Source organism: Toxotes jaculatrix, chromosome 14, assembly GCF_017976425.1.
Source record: "Toxotes jaculatrix isolate fToxJac2 chromosome 14, fToxJac2.pri, whole genome shotgun sequence".
NCBI classification, from domain to species: domain Eukaryota; kingdom Metazoa; phylum Chordata; class Actinopteri; family Toxotidae; genus Toxotes; species Toxotes jaculatrix.
In genome coordinates, this window is record NC_054407.1 from 24,078,300 (window position 1) to 24,096,744 (window position 18,445).

Here is an 18,445-nt window from a genome sequence, read left to right on the forward strand (position 1 = left end):
GGTCGGCTCTCAGCCCGCAGGCCATCTGGCAGCGCCGCGACGTCCTCTTCCAGATCTGCTATGGCATGTACGGCTTCATGGACCTGGTCTGCGTAGGTGAGGATGGGAACGGAATGTAAAACACAATCTAACTGAGATCTGAAAACATTGCACTGAGATTAATTTTGATGCTTACCTTACATTTATTGAGGTTGCTTGCCTAGCGTCTGCGTCGGACAACTCTCCTCCGTCTTCGAACTGTGGACCTGCGGAGGGTCCTGCGTCTACGGACGGGGCGAGAAGCCTGTCTGCGTCTGCGTGGCATTGTTACACACAAGACCCGTTTTGTGAAACGGGGTCTATTTATAAACTCTGGTTGTGATGTCATCACAGATGATGTCACAATTGAGTGACATCATCAGAAATATCACAGCGTGACTTTGACGTCAAATCCAAATGCGCTTAATAATAATGACATCATCATTATTATATTTATGCATTATTATATTTACTGATTGGCATCAGTACAGATACGTAAAAAATACTTAAGTACAAGTACAAATACTTTGTTACATTCACCACTGTATAAAAGTGGACTCACCAACAATACATCCTCCTCAGAGATCAGTGATGACGTCATCGGAGATAATTGGTGACGTCATATGCGATCACATCAAAGCACATTTGGATTTGACGTCAAAGTCACGCTGTAATATTTCTTATGACATCACAACCAGAGTTTATAAATAGACCCCGTTTCACAAAACGGGTCTTGTGTGTAACAATGCCACGCAGACGCAGACAGGCTTCTCGCCCCGTCCGTAGACGCAGGACCCCCCGCAGGTCCACAGTTCGAAGACGGAGGAGAGTTGTCCGACGGAGACGCTAGGCAAGCAACCTCAATAAATGTAAGGTAAGCATCAAAATTAATCTCAGTATTCTTCCTTCTTCTTCCGTTCTTTGCCTCCAAGGGGCAAGTAAAAGTAAAAGTACTCACGCAAAATTACTTTATTGATCCCTCCTGGGGGAAATTACTCTCTGCATTTTACCCACACCACACACACAAGCATGCACATGTACTAGAGACGCTGGGGCAGGGGGCTGCCTAGCGAGGCGCCCAGGGAACCGGGGTGAATCAGTGCCTTGCTCAGGGGCACCACAGCCATAGTCGCAGAGGCAGGGGAGGCGTGTCTCCCTGCCTCGCTAGGCAGCCCCCTGCCCCAGCGTCTCTAGTGCATGTGCATGCTTGTGTGTGTGTTTCGTTCACTTGGTGTGGGTAATTTTGGGAAAAAAAAAAAAAAAATGGCACAGCCACGACACAGAGACAAACCACTGCGTGAATACCTTTACTTTAAAATAATACCTTAAATTAAATTTAAAAGTAAGTACTTCGTACTTTTATTTAAGTAAGATTCTTGATGTATGAAGGTTCCAGGAATGTTTTATTCTGTACTTCCTTTAATGCGTGGGTATGTGTGAATGAATGAGTGTAAGAGCGAGGGAGTGAGTGAGTGATTGAGAGTGTGAGTGTGTATGTGTGAGTGTGTGTGGTCTGGAACGACAATACATAATAAACGGTAAGTATAACATGCAGTAAAGTTCAATATTTATAACTGATGTAAGTAAAAGCATATGAAGTTAACAAGCGACACCGCTGACTATAACGGCCGCTCAGGCTTCTCGTCCCGTCCGTAGACGCAGGACACTCCGCAGGTCCACAGTTCGAAGACGGAGGAGACGGCCATGGTCACCGTCTCCTTCACCACCACCCATATCCATTGTGCGTATCCAATGTGCTTGGTCGAGGAACCGGCGACCCTCCGATCTCCGGGCGGTCCAAAGTCCAAAGCCGCACGCTTAACTTGCTGCGCTGCGGCCGCCCCATAATTGAACATATATTTAATGTGCCTTATTAATTTGTGAACAGTTTTCTGTTACATTAAATTCTAAATAAACCTACTGTAAGTTAATGGCACCGAGTGAATCTAACAGGACACTTTGGTGAATTAGTGTTTTCAGTGTCATTTAAACTGGCAAGAACGAAAGACACAGATAAGGAAAACACAAATTCTGTCTTCTGATCATTGTCAAGGGTAAAAAAACAAACGTTTAATAAACATTTCTATTGTTTATGTAGTTGATTTAAACCAACAACCAAGCAACCTGGTAATTAAGTACAGGTTCAGGAAAACAGCCTCCGTCAGTGTGATCTTGGATGTTAGAATAGTGTGCAAACCAGATAAGATATGAAAAAAAACATTAACAAACTTAGAGCAAGAGTTTCATAAATACTTTTACTGCATATTAAAAACTGTATTAACATCAGAAAGGTGTATAAAAGAATGGAATCAATAGATTAATTCATAACTACTTAGAAAATAAAAATATATATAGCTGTATATAATAAGACAGTGGAAATAGCAGAGGGTGAAGTGCATAGTCCTCGGTCTTTGACTCCGGCGGTAGGCCGCCTCTCCGGCCACATCATTCCCATCCGGCTCACTCCGCCTCGGCCTTTACCATGCTCGCTTGAGCCCGGTGCATCCAGGGTGGGGAGGGGGGTGCGGTACGTGGCGGTGGGTCTGTACTTAGCGGTGGAACGGTGCCCCCTGTGCGGCACCTCCCGCTGCAGGTTCACTTGTGCCCGGTGCATCCAAGCCGGGGGGAGTCCTGCCAGTGAGCCTGTCCCCTCTGCTGTCCCACAGGCAGCAACCAGCCTCACTGTCCCCTCTGCTGTCCCACAGGCAGCAACCAGCCTCACTGTCCCCTCTGCTGTCCCACAGGCAGCAACCAGCCTCACTGTCCCCTCTGCTGTCCCACAGGCAGCAACCAGCCTCACTGGCAGGACTCCCCCCGGCTTGGATGCACCGGTGGAAATAGCAGAGGGTGAAGTGCAACAGCTGATTTTTTTACAGCTACATTTTACAGCTACATTCGCACCGACCATGTTCCGCTGAATGCAAAAGTCGGCACCCGGTCCATTTGTTGTATTGTCTTCTCTGTCTGCAGTGGCAGTCCATCACCATCACCCTGGTGGAGAAGGTGCAGATCATTGCCGTGTTCCTGGGCTCCCTCTTTTTGGTGGCCAGTATCTCCTGGCTGCTGTGGTCGGCTCTCAGCCCGCAGGCCATCTGGCAGCGCCGCGACGTCCTCTTCCAGATCTGCTATGGCATGTACGGCTTCATGGACCTGGTCTGCGTAGGTGAGGGAACGTGTTGTGTTGTAATTGCTGATTGGCATGAGACTGAGATTAATTTTGATGCTTACCTTACATTTATTGAGGTTGCTTGCCTAGCGTCTGCGTCGGACAACTCTCCTCCGTCTTCGAACTGTGGACCTGCGGAGGGTCCTGCGTCTACGGACGGGGCGATAAGCCTGTCTGCGTCTGCGTGGCATTGTTACACACAAGACCCGCTTTGTGAAACGGGGTCTATTTATAAACTCTGGTTGTGATGTCATCACAGATGATGTCACAATTGAGTGACATCATCAGAAATATCACAGCGTGACTTTGACGTCAAATCCAAATGCGCTTAATAATAATGACATCATCATTATTATATTTATGCATTATTATATTTACTGATTGGCATCAGTACAGATACGTAAAAAATACTTAAGTACAAGTACAAATACTTTGTTACATTCACCACTGTATAAAAGTGGACTCACCAACAATAGATCGTCCTCAGAGATCAGTGATGACGTCATCGGAGATAATTGGTGACGTCATAGGCGATCACATCAAAGCACATTTGGATTTGACGTCAAAGTCACGCTGTAATATTTCTTATGACATCACAACCAGAGTTTATAAATAGACCCCGTTTCACAAAACGGGTCTTGTGTGTAACAATGCCACGCAGACGCAGACAGGCTTCTCGCCCCGTCCGTAGACGCAGGACCCTCCGCAGGTCCACAGTTCGAAGACGGAGGAGAGTTGTCCGACGCAGACGCTAGGCAAGCAACCTCAATAAATGTAAGGTAAGCATCAAAATTAATCTCAGTCTCATTACATTCTCATTCTATGTATGAAAACATGACTTGACAGTCGTAATTTCCCCCTCTCTCTTCATTTTACCCACACCACACACACAAGCATGCACATGTGCTAGAGACGCTGGGGCAGGGGGCTGCCTAGCGAGGCGCCCAGGGAACCGGGGTGAATCAGTGCCTTGCTCAGGGGCACCACAGCCATAGTCGCAGAGTTGGGGGAGGCGCGTCTCCTTCACCGCCACCGTATCCGTTTTTTTGCGCTTGGTCGAGGGATCGAACCCACGACCCTCCGATCTCAGGCCGGTCCAAAGTCCAAAGCCCCCAGAGCCACTTGAGCCACATAGACGCAGCACAGTAACGAAGTACAGATACTTTGTTACATTCCTTCTATTACCTCCAGTGATGGCAGAGCGCGCACTTGGTAGCAGCACGAGCCGGTGGACGGGTCTGATTCCGGCGAGAAGAAACGACATGCAACATCAACATGGACCCAGAGCCAACGTCGGCTTAGCGTCAGCCTCAGCCCTCCAGCTCAGAATGAGAAAAAAACAAAAACAAAAAAACGAAACCGGATTCGGTGGTGGTGAGGGAGACACGCCCCCCCCCCCCCCCCTGCCTCTGGACTATGGCTGTGGTGCCCCTGAGAAAGGCACCGATTCACCCCGGCTACCCGGTGGCCTCGCTAGGCAGCCCCCTGTCCCAGCGTCTCTAGTCCATGTGCATGTTTGTGTGTGTTTCGTTCACTTGGTGTGGGTAATTAAAAAAAAAATGGCACAGCCACGACACAGAGACAAACCACTGCGTGAGTACCTTTACTTTAAAATAAATTTAAAAGTACTTAGTACTTTTATTTAAGTAAGATTCTTGATGTATGAAGGCTCCAGGAATGTTCTTTCTTAGAGTGGTTCGAAGTATGGAGGTTAAAGAACACGCCAGACGTCCAGTTGAGTTGGTTGATTTATTCTGTACTTCCTTTAATGCGTGGGCATGTGTGAATGAATGAGTGTAAGAGCGAGGGAGCGAGTGAGTGAGTGAGTGAGTGATTGAGTGTTTGAGAGTGTGAGTGTGTGTGGTCTGGTAAGTATAACATGCAGTAAAGTTCAATATTTATAACTGATGTAAGTAAAAGCATATGAAGTTAACAAGTGACACCGCTGACTATAACGGCCGCTCAAACCTCTCGTCCCGTCCGTAGACGCAGGACACTCCGCAGGTCCACAGTTCGAAGACGGAGGAGACGGCCATGGTCACCGTCTCCTTCACCACCACCCATATCCATTGTGCGTATCCAATGTGCTTGGTCGAGGAACCGGCGACCCTCCGATCTCCGGGCGGTCCAAAGTCCAAAGCCGCACGCTTAACTTGCTGCGCTGCGGCCGCCCCCATAATTGAAAATATATTTAATGTGCCTTATTAATTTGTGAACAGTTTTCTGTTACATTTAATTTTAAATAAACCTTCAGTAAGTTAATGGCACCAAGTGCATTTGACCATAACTGACCATAAACCTCATAATGAATCTAACAGGACACTTTGGTGAATTAGTGTTTTCAGTGTCATTTAAACTGGCAAGAACGAAAGACACAGATAAGGAAAACACAAATTCTGTCTTCTGATCATTGTCAAGGGTAAAAAACAAACATTTAATAAACATTTCTATTGTTTATGTAGTTGATTTAAACCAACAACCAAACAACCTGGTAATTGATTACAGGTTCAGGAAAACAGCCTCCGTCAGTGTGATCTTGGATGTTAGAATAGTGTGCAAACCAGATAAGATATGAAAAAAACCATCAACAAACTTAGAGCAAGAGCTTCATAAATACTTTTACTGCATATTAAAAACTATTAACATTAGAAATGTGTATAAAAGAATGGAATCAATCGATTAATTCATAACTACTTAGAAAATAAAAATATATATAGCTGTATATAATAAGACAGTGGAAATAGGAGAGGGTGAAGTGCATAGTCCTGCGGTAGGCCGCCTCTCCGGCAACATCACTCACATCCGGGTCAGTCTGCCTCGGGCTTTACCATACTCGCTTGAGCCCGGTGCATCCAGGCCGGGGAGTCCTGACGGTGAGGCTGGTTGCTGCCTGTGGGACAGCAGAGGGGACAGACTCTTTTTGCTGTGAAGCAAAGTTTGTCAGATGTAGTGAGTTTGTTTTTCTGACACCTTAAACCTGCAACAGCTGATTTTTTTTTACAGCTACATTAGCACCGACCATGTTCCGCTGAATGCAAAAGTCGGCACCCGGTCCATTTGTTGTATTGTCTTTCTTCTCTGTCTGCAGTGGCAGTCCATCACCATCACCCTGGTGGAGAAGGTGCAGATCATTGCCGTGTTCCTGGGCTCCCTCTTTCTGGTGGCCAGTATCTCCTGGCTGCTGTGGTCGGCTCTCAGCCCGCAGGCCATCTGGCAGCGCCGCGACATCCTCTTCCAGATCTGCTATGGCATGTACGGCTTCATGGACCTGGTCTGCGTAGGTGAGGATGGGAACGGAATGTAAAACACAATCTGAGATCTGAAAACATTGCACTGCTTGTATTTGCTGATTGGCATCAGCTGCTTCATTAATACTTCACCGTCATTCACAGTCTGCTTGGCTTCCAGCTGACTATCACATCTAATCATATTTATACAAAAGCAGACAAAATCTATTATAACCTGACGCTTCTCTGGTGACACCTTGATGATGTTGACATTTTTTGTTATTGTAACAGGCTTGATTGTCCACGAGGGGGCAGCAGTGTATAACGTCTTCGTGCGCTGGCGGGCCGTAAACCTCCACTGGGATGTTCAGAGTTATGACAAAACCAAGGACATCTGATGCTTTGCATTTGGTGGTAACAGTGTTGAAGGCCGGTCCTCAACACTGTCTCAACTCTTAAATAAACTCACGTGGTGTTGTTGCCCTAAACACTGGCTTGTGGAGGGGCTTTGGGGTGGTGTTAACGACTATCCACGGGTGTCAACACTTGTGTTTTCAAACATAGAATGAGAATGTAATGAGACTGAGATTAATTTTGATGCTTACCTTACATTTATTGAGGTTGCTTGCCTAGCGTCTGCGTCGGACAACTCTCCTCCGTCTTCGAACTGTGGATCTGCGGAGGGTCCTGCGTCTACGGACGGGGCGAGAAGCCTGTCTGCGTCTGCGTGGCATTGTTACACACAAGACCCGTTTTGTGAAACGGGGTCTATTTATAAACTCTGGCTGTGATGTCATCACCGATGTCACAATTGAGTGACATCATCAGAAATCTGAATGCGCTTAATAATAATGACGTCATTATCATTATTATGTGTATGCATAAATATAAATATAATAATAATAATAATGATGTCATTATTATAATGAATAATGACATCCATCATTACTTAAGTACTGATATGTAAAAAAATACTTAAGTACAAATACTTTGTTACATTCACCACTGTATAAAAGTGGACTCACCAAAAATATGAGTTTGATGATGATATCAGTGATGATGTCATCAGTGATAATTGGTGACGTCATAGGCGATCACATCAAAGCACATTTGAATTTGACGTCAAAGTCACGCTGTAATATTTGACATCACAACCAGAGTTTATAAATAGACCCCGTTTCACAAAACGGGTCTTGTGTGTAACAATGCCACGCAGACGCAGACAGGCTTCTCGCCCCGTCCGTAGACGCAGGACCCCCCGCAGGTCCACAGTTCGAAGACGGAGGAGAGTTGTCCGACGCAGACGCTAGGCAAGCAACCTCAATAAATGTAAGGTAAGCATCAAAATTAATCTCAGTCTCATTACATTCTCATTCTATGTATGAAAACATGACTCGACAGTCGTAATTTCCCCCTCTCTCTGCATTTTTCCCACACACCACACACACAAGCATGCACATATACTAGAGACGCTGGGGCAGGGGGCTGTCTAGCGAGGCGCCCAGGGAGCCTCCGATCTCAGGCCGGTCCAAAGCCCCCAGAGCCACCTGAGCTCTCCTTCTATTACCTCCAATGATGGTGGTGAGGGAGACACGCCTCCCCTGCCTCTGATGTAAGAAAAAGCATATGAAGTTAACAAGCGACACCGCTGACTTTAACGGCCGCTCAAGCTTCTCGTCCCGTCCGTAGACGCAGGACACTCCGCAGGTCCACAGTTCGAAGACGGAGGAGACGGCCATGGTCACCGTCTCCTTCACCACCACCCATATCCATTGTGCGTATCCAATGTGCTTGGCCGAGGAACCGGCGACCCTCCGATCTCCGGGCGGTCCAAAGTCCAAAGCCGCACGCTTAACTTGCTGCGCCGCGGCCGCCCCCATAATTGAACATATATTTAATGTGCCTTATTAATTTGTGAACAGTTTTCTGTTCTATTAAATTCTAAATAAACCTACTGTAAGTTAATGGCACCGAGTGCATTTGACCATAACTGACCATAAACCTCATAATGAATCTAACAGGACACTTTGGTGAATTAGTGTTTTCAGTGTCATTTAAACTGGCAAGAACGAAAGACACAGATAAGGAAAACACAAATTCTGTCTTCTGATCATTGTCAAGGGTAAAAAACAAACATTTAATAAACATTTCTATTGTTTATGTAGTTGATTTAAACCAACAACCAAGCAACCTGGTAATTAATTACAGGTTCAGGAAAACAGCCTCCGTCAGTGTGATCTTGGATGTTAGAATAGTGTGCAAACCAGATAAGATATGAAAAAAACCATTAACAAACTTAGAGCAAGAGCTTCATAAATACTTTTACTGCATATTAAAAACTATTAACATCAGAAATGTGTATAAAAGAATGGAATCAATCGATTAATTCATAACTACTTAGAAAATAAAAATATATATAGCTGTATATAATAAGACAGTGGAAATAGGAGAGGGTGAAGTGCATAGTCCTGCGGTAGGCCGCCTCTCCGGCAACATCACTCACATCCGGGTCAGTCTGCCTCGGGCTTTACCATACTCGCTTGAGCCCGGTGCATCCAGGCCGGGGAGTCCTGACGGTGAGGCTGGTTGCTGCCTGTGGGACAGCAGAGGGGACAGACTCTTTTTGCTGTGAAGCAAAGTTTGTCAGATGTAGTGAGTTTGTTTTTCTGACACCTTAAACCTGCAACAGCTGATTTTTTTTTACAGCTACATTAGCACCGACCATGTTCCGCTGAATGCAAAAGTCGGCACCCGGTCCATTTGTTGTATTGTCTTTCTTCTCTGTCTGCAGTGGCAGTCCATCACCATCACCCTGGTGGAGAAGGTGCAGATCATTGCCGTGTTCCTGGGCTCCCTCTTTCTGGTGGCCAGCATCTCCTGGCTGCTGTGGTCGGCTCTCAGCTCGCAGGCCATCTGGCAGCGCCGCGACGTCCAGATCTGCTATGGCATGTACGGCTTCATGGACCTGGTCTGCGTAGGTGAGGATGGGAACGGAATGTAAAACACAATCTGAGATCTGAAAACATTGCACTGAAATTAATTTTGATGCTTACCTTACATTTATTGAGGTTGCTTGTCTAGCGTCTGCGTCGGACAACTCTCCTCCGTCTTCGAACTGTGGACCTGCGGAGGGTCCTGCGTCTACGGACGGGGCGAGAAGCCTGTCTGCGTCTGCGTGGCATTGTTACACACAAGACCCGTTTTGTGAAACGGGGTCTATTTATAAACTCTGGTTGTGATGTCATCACAGATGATGTCACAATTGAGTGACATCATCAGAAATATTACAGCGTGACTTTGACGTCAAATCCAAATGCGCTTAATAATAATGACATCATCATTATTATATTTATGCATTATTATATTTACTGATTGGCATCAGTACAGATACGTAAAAAAATACTTAAGTACAAGTACAAATACTTTGTTACATTCACCACTGTATAAAAGTGGACTCACCAACAGATCCTCCTCAGCGATCAGTGATGATGTCATCGGAGATAATTGGTGACGTCATAGGCGATCACATCAAAGCACATTTGGATTTGACGTCAAAGTCACGCTGTAATATTTCTTATGACATCACAACCAGAGTTTATAAATAGACCCCGTTTCACAAAACGGGTCTTGTGTGTAACAATGCCACGCAGACGCAGACAGGCTTCTCGCCCCGTCCGTAGACGCAGGACCCCCCGCAGGTCCACAGTTCGAAGACGGAGGAGAGTTGTCCGACGCAGACGCTAGGCAAGCAACCTCAATAAATGTAAGGTAAGCATCAAAATTAATCTCAGTCTCATTACATTCTCATTCTATGTATGAAAACATGACTTGACAGTAGTAATTTCCCCCTCTCTCTGCATTTTACCCACACCACACACACAAGCATGCACATGTACTAGAGACGCTGGGGCAGGGGGCTGTCTAGCGGGGCGGCCAGGGACCCGGGTTGAATCAGTGCCTTGCTCAGGTCCACCACAGCCATAGTCGCAGAGTTGGGGGAGGCGCGTCTCCTTCACCGCCACCGTATCCGTTTTTTTGCGCTTGGTCGAGGGATCGAACCCACGACCCTCCGATCTCAGGCCGGTCCAAAGTCCAAAGCCCCCAGAGCCACTTGAGCCACATAGACGCAGCACAGTAACGAAGTACAAATACTTTGTTACATTCCTTCTATTACCTCCAGTGATGGCAGAGCGCGCACTTGGTAGCAGCACGAGCCGGTGGACGGGTCTGATTCCGGCGAGAAGAAACGACATGCAACATCAACATGGACCCAGAGCCAAGGTCGGCTTAGCGTCAGCCTCAGCCCTCCAGCTCAGAATGAGAAAAAAACAAAAACAAAAAAACGAAACCGGATACGGTGGTGGTGAGGGAGACACGCCCCCCCCTGCCTCTGGACTATGGCTGTGGTGCCCCTGAGAAAGGCACCGATTCACCCCGGCTACCCGGTGGCCTCGCTAGGCAGCCCCCTGTCCCAGCGTCTCTAGTCCATGTGCATGTTTGTGTGTGTTTCGTTCACTTGGTGTGGGTAATTAAAAAAAAAAATGGCACAGCCACGACACAGAGACAAACCACTGCGTGAGTACCTTTACTTTAAAATAAATTTAAAAGTACTTAGTACTTTTATTTAAGTAAGATTCTTGATGTATGAAGGCTCCAGGAATGTTCTTTCTTAGAGTGGTTCGAAGTATGGAGGTTAAAGAACACGCCAGACGTCCAGTTGAGTTGGTTGATTTATTCTGTACTTCCTTTAATGCGTGGGCATGTGTGAATGAATGAGTGTAAGAGCGAGGGAGCGAGTGAGGGAGTGAGTGAGTGATTGAGTGTTTGAGAGTGTGAGTGTGTGTGGTCTGGAACGAAAATACATAATAAACGGTAAGTATAACATGCAGTAAAGTTCAATATTTATAACTGGTGTAAGTAAAAGCATATGAAGTTAACAAGCGACACCGCTGACTATAACGGCCGCTCAGGCTTCTCGTCCCGTCCGTAGACGCAGGACACTCCGCAGGTCCACAGTTCGAAGACGAAGGAGACGGCCATGGTCACCGTCTCCTTCGCCACCACCCATATCCATTGTGCTTGGTCGAGGAACCGGCGACCCTCCGATCTCCGGGCGGTCCAAAGTCCAAAGCCGCACGCTTAACTTGCTGCGCTGCGGCCGCCCCCATAATTGAAAATATATTTAATGTGCCTTATTAATTTGTGAACAGTTTTCTGTTACATTTAATTTTAAATAAACCTTCAGTAAGTTAATGGCACCGAGTGCATTTGACCATAAACCTCATAATGAATCTAACAGGACACTTTGGTGAATTAGTGTTTTCAGTGTCATTTAAACTGGCAAGAACGAAAGACACAGATAAGGAAAACACAAATTCTGTCTTCTGATCATTGTCAAGGGTAAAAAAAACAAACATTTAATGAACATTTGTATTATTTATGTAGTTGATTTAAACCAACAACCAAACAACCTGGTAATTGATTACAGGTTCAGGAAAACAGCCTCCGTCAGTGTGATCTTGGATGTTAGAATAGTGTGCAAACCAGATAAGATATGAAAAAACCCATCAACAAACTTAGAGTAAGAGCTTCATAAATACCTTTACTGTATATTAAAAACCATCAGAAAGGTGTATAAAAGAATGTAATCATAGATTAATTTATAACTACTTAGAAAATAAAAATATATATAGCTGTATATAATAAGACAGTGGAAATAGCAGAGGGTGAAGTGCATAGTCCTCGGTCTTTGACTCCGGCGGTAGGCCGCCTCTCCGGCCACATCATTCCCATCCGGCTCACTCCGCCTCGGGCTTTACCATGCTCGCTTGAGCCCGGTGCATCCAGGGTGGGGAGAGGGGTGCGGTACGTGGCGGTGGGTCTGTACTTAGCGGTGGAGCGGTGCCCCCGCTGCCAGTGAGGCTGGTTGCTGCCTGTGGGACAGCAGAGGGGACAGGCTCTTTTTGCTGTGAAGCAAAGTTTGTCAGATGTAGTGAGTTTGTTTTTCTGACACCTTAAACCTGCAACAGCTGATTTTTTTTACAGCTACATTTTACAGCTACATTCGCACCGACCATGTTCCACTGAATGCAAAAGTCGGCACCCGGTCCATTTGTTGTATTGTCTTTCTTCTCTGTCTGCAGTGGCAGTCCATCACCATCACCCTGGTGGAGAAGGTGCAGATCATTGCCGTGTTCCTGGGCTCCCTCTTTCTGGTGGCCAGTATCTCCTGGCTGCTGTGGTCGGCTCTCAGCCCGCAGGCCATCTGGCAGCGCCGCGACGTCCTCTTCCAGATCTGCTATGGCATGTACGGCTTCATGGACCTGGTCTGCGTAGGTGAGGATGGGAACGGAATGTAAAACACAATCTGAGATGTGAAAACATTGCACTGCTTGTATTTGCTGATTGGCATCAGCTGCTTCATTAATACTTCACCGTCATTCACAGTCCGCTTGGCTTCCAGCTGACTATCACATCTAATCATATTTATACAAAAGCAGACAAAATCTATTATAACCTGACGCTTCTCTGGTGACACCTTGATGATGTTGACATTTTTTGTTATTGTAACAGGCTTGATTGTCCACGAGGGGGCAGCAGTGTATAACGTCTTCGTGCGCTGGCGGGCCGTAAACCTCCACTGGGATGTTCAGAGTTATGACAAAACCAAGGACATCTGATGCTTTGCATTTGGTGGTAACAGTGTTGAAGGCCGGTCCTCAACACAGTCTCAACTCTTAAATAAACTCACGTGGTGTTGTTGCCCTAAACACTGGCTTGTGGAGGGGTTTTGGGGTGGTGTTAACGACTATCCACGGGTGTCAACACTTGTGTTTTCAGACATAGAATGAGAATGTAATGAGACTGAGATTAATTTTGATGCTTACCTTACATTTATTGAGGTTGCTTGTCTAGCGTCTGCGTCGGACAACTCTCCTCCGTCTTCGAACTGTGGACCTGCGGAGGGTCCTGCGTCTACGGACGGGGCGAGAAGCCTGTCTGCGTCTGCGTGGCATTGTTACACACAAGACCCGTTTTGTGAAACGGGGTCTATTTATAAACTCTGGCTGTGATGTCATCACCGATGTCACAATTGAGTGACATCATCAGAAATCTAAATGCGCTTAATAATAATGACGTCATTATCATTATTATGTGTATGCATAAATATAAATATAAATATAATAATAATGATGTCATTATTATAATGAATAATGACATCATCATTACTTAAGTACAGATATGTAAAAAAATACTTAAGTACAAGTACAAATACTTTGTTACATTCACCACTGTATAAAAGTGGACTCACCAACAATATGAGTTGTGATGATGATATCAGTGATGATGTCATCAGTGATAATTGGTGACGTCATAGGCTATCACATCAAAGCACATTTGAATTTGACGTCAAAGTCACGCTGTAATATTTGACATCACAACCAGAGTTTATAAATAGACCCCGTTTCACAAAACGGGTCTTGTGTGTAACAATGCCACGCAGACGCAGACAGGCTTCTCGCCCCGTCCGTAGACGCAGGACCCTCCGCAGGTCCACAGTTCGAAGACGGAGGAGAGTTGTCCGACGCAGACGCTAGGCAAGCAACCTCAATAAATGTAAGGTAAGCATCAAAATTAATCTCAGTCTCATTACATTCTCATTCTATGTATGAAAACGTGACTTGACAGTCGTAATTTCCCCCTCTCTCTGCATTTTTCCCACAACACACACACAAGCATGCACATGTACTAGAGACGCTGGGGCAGGGGGCTGTCTAGCGAGGCGCCCAGGGAGCCTCCGATCTCAGGCCGGTCCAAAGCCCCCAGAGCCACCTGAGCTCTCCTTCTATTACCTCCAATGATGGTGGTGAGGGAGACACGCCTCCCCTGCCTCTGATGTAAGTAAAAGCATATGAAGTTAACAAGCGACACCGCTGACTTTAACGGCCGCTCAAGCTTCTCGTCCCGTCCGTAGACGCAGGACACTCCGCAGGTCCACAGTTCGAAGACGGAGGAGACGGCCATGGTCACCGTCTCCTTCACCACCACCCATATCCATTGTGCGTATCCAATGTGCTTGGTCGAGGAACCGGCGACCCTCCGATCTCCGGGCTGTCCAAAGTCCAAAGCCGCACGCTTAACTTGCTGCGCCGCGGCCGCCCCCATAATTGAACATATATTTAATGTGCCTTATTAATTTGTGAACAGTTTTCTGTTACATTAAATTCTAAATAAACCTACTGTAAGTTAATGGCACCGAGTGCATTTGACCATAAACCTCATAATGAATCTAACAGGACACTTTGGTGAATTAGTGTTTTCCGTGTCATTTAAACTGGCAAGAACGAAAGACACAGATAAGGAAAACACAAATTCTGTCTTCTGATCATTGTCAAGGGTAAAAACAACACGGTACGTGGCGGTGGAGCGGTGCCCCCTGTGCGGCACCTCACACCGCAGGTTTACTTGTGCCCGGTGCATCCGGGCCGCGGGTGTGGGGGGGAGTCCTGCCAGTGAGGCTGGTTGCTGCCTGTGGGACAGCAGAGGGGACAGGCTCTTTTTGCCGTGAAGCAAAGTTTGTCAGAAGTAGTGAGTTTGTTTTCCTGACACCTTAAACCTGCAACAGCTGATGTTTTTACAGCTACATTAGCACCGACCATGTTCCGCTGAATGCAAAAGTCGGCACCCGGTCCATTTGTTGTATTGTCTTTCTTCTCTGTCTGCAGTGGCAGTCCATCACCATCACCCTGGTGGAGAAGGTGCAGATCATTGCCGTGTTCCTGGGCTCCCTCTTTCTGGTGGCCAGTATCTCCTGGCTGCTGTGGGCGGCTCTCAGCCCGCAGGCCATCTGGCAGCGCCGCGGTCTGGTCTGCGTAGGTGAGGGAACGTGTTGTATTGTAATTGCTGATTGGCATGAGACTGAAATTAATTTTGATGCTTACCTTACATTTATTGAGGTTGCTTGCCTAGCGTCTGCGTCGGACAACTCTCCTCCGTCTTCGAACTGTGGACCTGCGGGGGGTCCTGCGTCTACGGACGGGGCGAGAAGCCTGTCTGCGTCTGCGTGGCATTGTTACACACAAGACCCGTTTTGTGAAACGGGGTCTATTTATAAACTCTGGTTGTGATATCATCACGGATGATGTCACAATTGAGTGACATCATCAGAAATATTACAGCGTGACTTTGACGTCAAATCCAAATGCGCTTAATAATAATGACATCATCATTATTATATTTATGCATTATTATATTTACTGATTGGCATCAGTACAGATACGTAAAAAATACTTAAGTACAAGTACAAATACTTTGTTACATTCACCACTGTATAAAAGTGGACTCACCAACAATAGATCCTCCTCAGCGATCAGTGATAACGTCATCGGAGATAATTGGTGACGTCATAGGCGATCACATCAAAGCACATTTGGATTTGACGTCAAAGTCACACTGTAATATTTCTTATGACATCACAACCAGAGTTTATAAATAGACCCCGTTTCACAAAACGGGTCTTGTGTGTAACAATGCCACGCAGACGCAGACAGGCTTCTCGCCCCGTCCGTAGACGCAGGACCCCCCGCAGGTCCACAGTTCGAAGACGGAGGAGAGTTGTCCGACGCAGACGCTAGACAAGCAACCTCAATAAATGTAAGGTAAGCATCAAAATTAATCTCAGTCTCATTACATTCTCATTCTATGTATGAAAACATGACTTGACAGTCGTAATTTCCCCCTCTCTCTTCATTTTACCCACAACACACACACAAGCATGCACATGTACTAGAGACGCTGGGGCAGGGGGCTGCCTAGCGAGGCGGCCAGGGACCCGGGGTGAATCAGTGCCTTGCTCAGGGGCACCACAGCCATAGTCGCAGAGTTGGGGGAGGCGCGTCTCCTTCACCGCCACCGTATCCGTTTTTTTGCGCTTGGTCGAGGGATCGAACCCACGACCCTCCGATCTCAGGCCGGTCCAAAGCCCCCAGAGCCACTTGAGCCACATAGACGCAGCACAGTAACGAAGTACAAATACTTTGTTACATTCCTTCTATTACCTCCAGTGATGGCAGAGCGCGCACTTGGTAGCAGCACGAGCCGGTGGACTGGTCTGATTCCGGCGAGAAGAAACGACATGCAACATCAACATGGACCCAGAGCCAACGTCGGCTGAGCGTCAGCCTCAGCCCTCCAGCTCAGAATGAGAAAAAAACAAAAACAAAAAAACGAAACCGGATACGGTGGTGGTGAGGGAGACACGCCCCCCCCCCCCCTGCCTCTGGACTATGGCTGTGTGTCTGGAACGACAATACATAATAAACGGTAAGTATAATATGCAGTAAAGTTCAATATTTATAACTGATGTAAGTAAAAGCATATGAAGTTAACAAGCGACACCGCTGACTATAACGGCCGCTCAGGCTTCTCGTCCCGTCCGTAGACGCAGGACACTCCGCAGGTCCACAGTTCGACGACGAAGGAGACGGCCATGGTCACCGTCTCCTTCACCACCACCCATATTGATTGTGCTTGGTCGAGGAACCGGCGACCCTCCGATCTCCGGGCGGTCCAAAGTCCAAAGCCGCACGCTTAACTTGCTGCGCCGCGGCCGCCCCCATAATTGAAAATATATTTAATGTGCCTTATTAATTTGTGAACAGTTTTCTGTTCTATTAAATTCTAAATAAACCTTCTGTAAGTTAATGGCACCGAGTGCATTTGACCATAAACCTCATAATGAATCTAACAGGACACTTTGGTGAATTAGTGTTTTCAGTGTCATTTAAACTGGCAAGAACGAAAGACACAGATAAGGAAAACACAAATTCTGTCTTCTGATCATTGTCAAGGGTAAAAAAACAAACATTTAATGAACATTTCTATTGTGTATGTAGTTGATTTAAACCAACAACCAAACAACCTGGTAATTGATTACAGGTTCAGGAAAACAGTCTCGATCAGTGTGATCTTGGATGTTAGAGCTTCATAAATAGCACCGACCATGTTCCACTGAATGCAAAAGTCGGCACCCGGTCCATTTGTTGTATTGTCTTTCTTCTCTGTCTGCAGTGGCAGTCCATCACCATCACCCTGGTGGAGAAGGTGCAGATCATTGCCGTGTTCCTGGGCTCCCTCTTTCTGGTGGCCAGCATCTCCTGGCTGCTGTGGTCGGCTCTCAGCCCGCAGGCCATCTGGCAGCGCCGCGACGTCCTCTTCCAGATCTGCTATGGCATGTACGGCTTCATGGACCTGGTCTGCGTAGGTGAGGATGGGAACGGAATGTAAAACACAATCTAACTGAGATCTGAAAACATTGCACTGCTTGTATTTGCTGATTGGCATCAGCTGCTTCATTAATACTTCACCGTCATTCACAGTCCGCTTGGCTTCCAGCTGACTATCACATCTAATCATATTTATACAAAAGCAGACAAAACCCATTATAACCTGACGCTTCTCTGGTGACACCTTGATGATGTTGACATTTTTTTTGTCATTGTAACAGGCTTGATTGTCCACGAGGGGGCAGCAGTGTATAACGTCTGCCTGCGGGCCGTAGAGTGACGTCAAATCCAAATGCGCCAATGACGTCACCGGTCATTTCAGATGACGTTATCACTGATCGCTGATGAGGAAGAGGATCTATTGTTGGTGAGTCCACTTTGATACGTTATGCAGCTAATGGCACTGTTATTTTGCCACTGTTGGGGTGAGACGATGAGTGAGAGTAGTGTTTCTGCCTCAGCACATTCAGGAGGATTTGGACTCCATGACACTTGCCAGGTGACTCATTGATCAGGTCTCATTCAGGAAGGTTAAACCAGAATTTTACAGATGTAGCGCTGTATTATGACAGTTTATCAGGCTTGTTTTCACCTTGTGAGTCTGTGTGTGTGTCATCATGGCACAATACAGTCCTGGAGACACCAACTTTAGTGTCATCGCTACTTGGTTTTGTCCATAAAACATTTTGTTCTTGAGTAATTTCTTCAGCTTTAATCTGTGATGTCTAAAAATTATCTCCAGCGTTTGC

General features: G+C 46.5%; 1 long non-coding RNA gene across 1 annotated transcript; it reads left to right on the plus strand.

Annotated features, from left to right (window-relative positions):
* Positions 1–16,672: 16,672 nt before the first annotated feature.
* Positions 16,673–18,051, plus strand: LOC121193663. The gene is made up of 3 exons (XR_005895303.1): positions 16,673–16,734; positions 17,482–17,674; positions 17,918–18,051. It is a non-coding gene; the product is annotated as an uncharacterized LOC121193663 (long non-coding RNA).
* Positions 18,052–18,445: the final 394 nt, after the last annotated feature.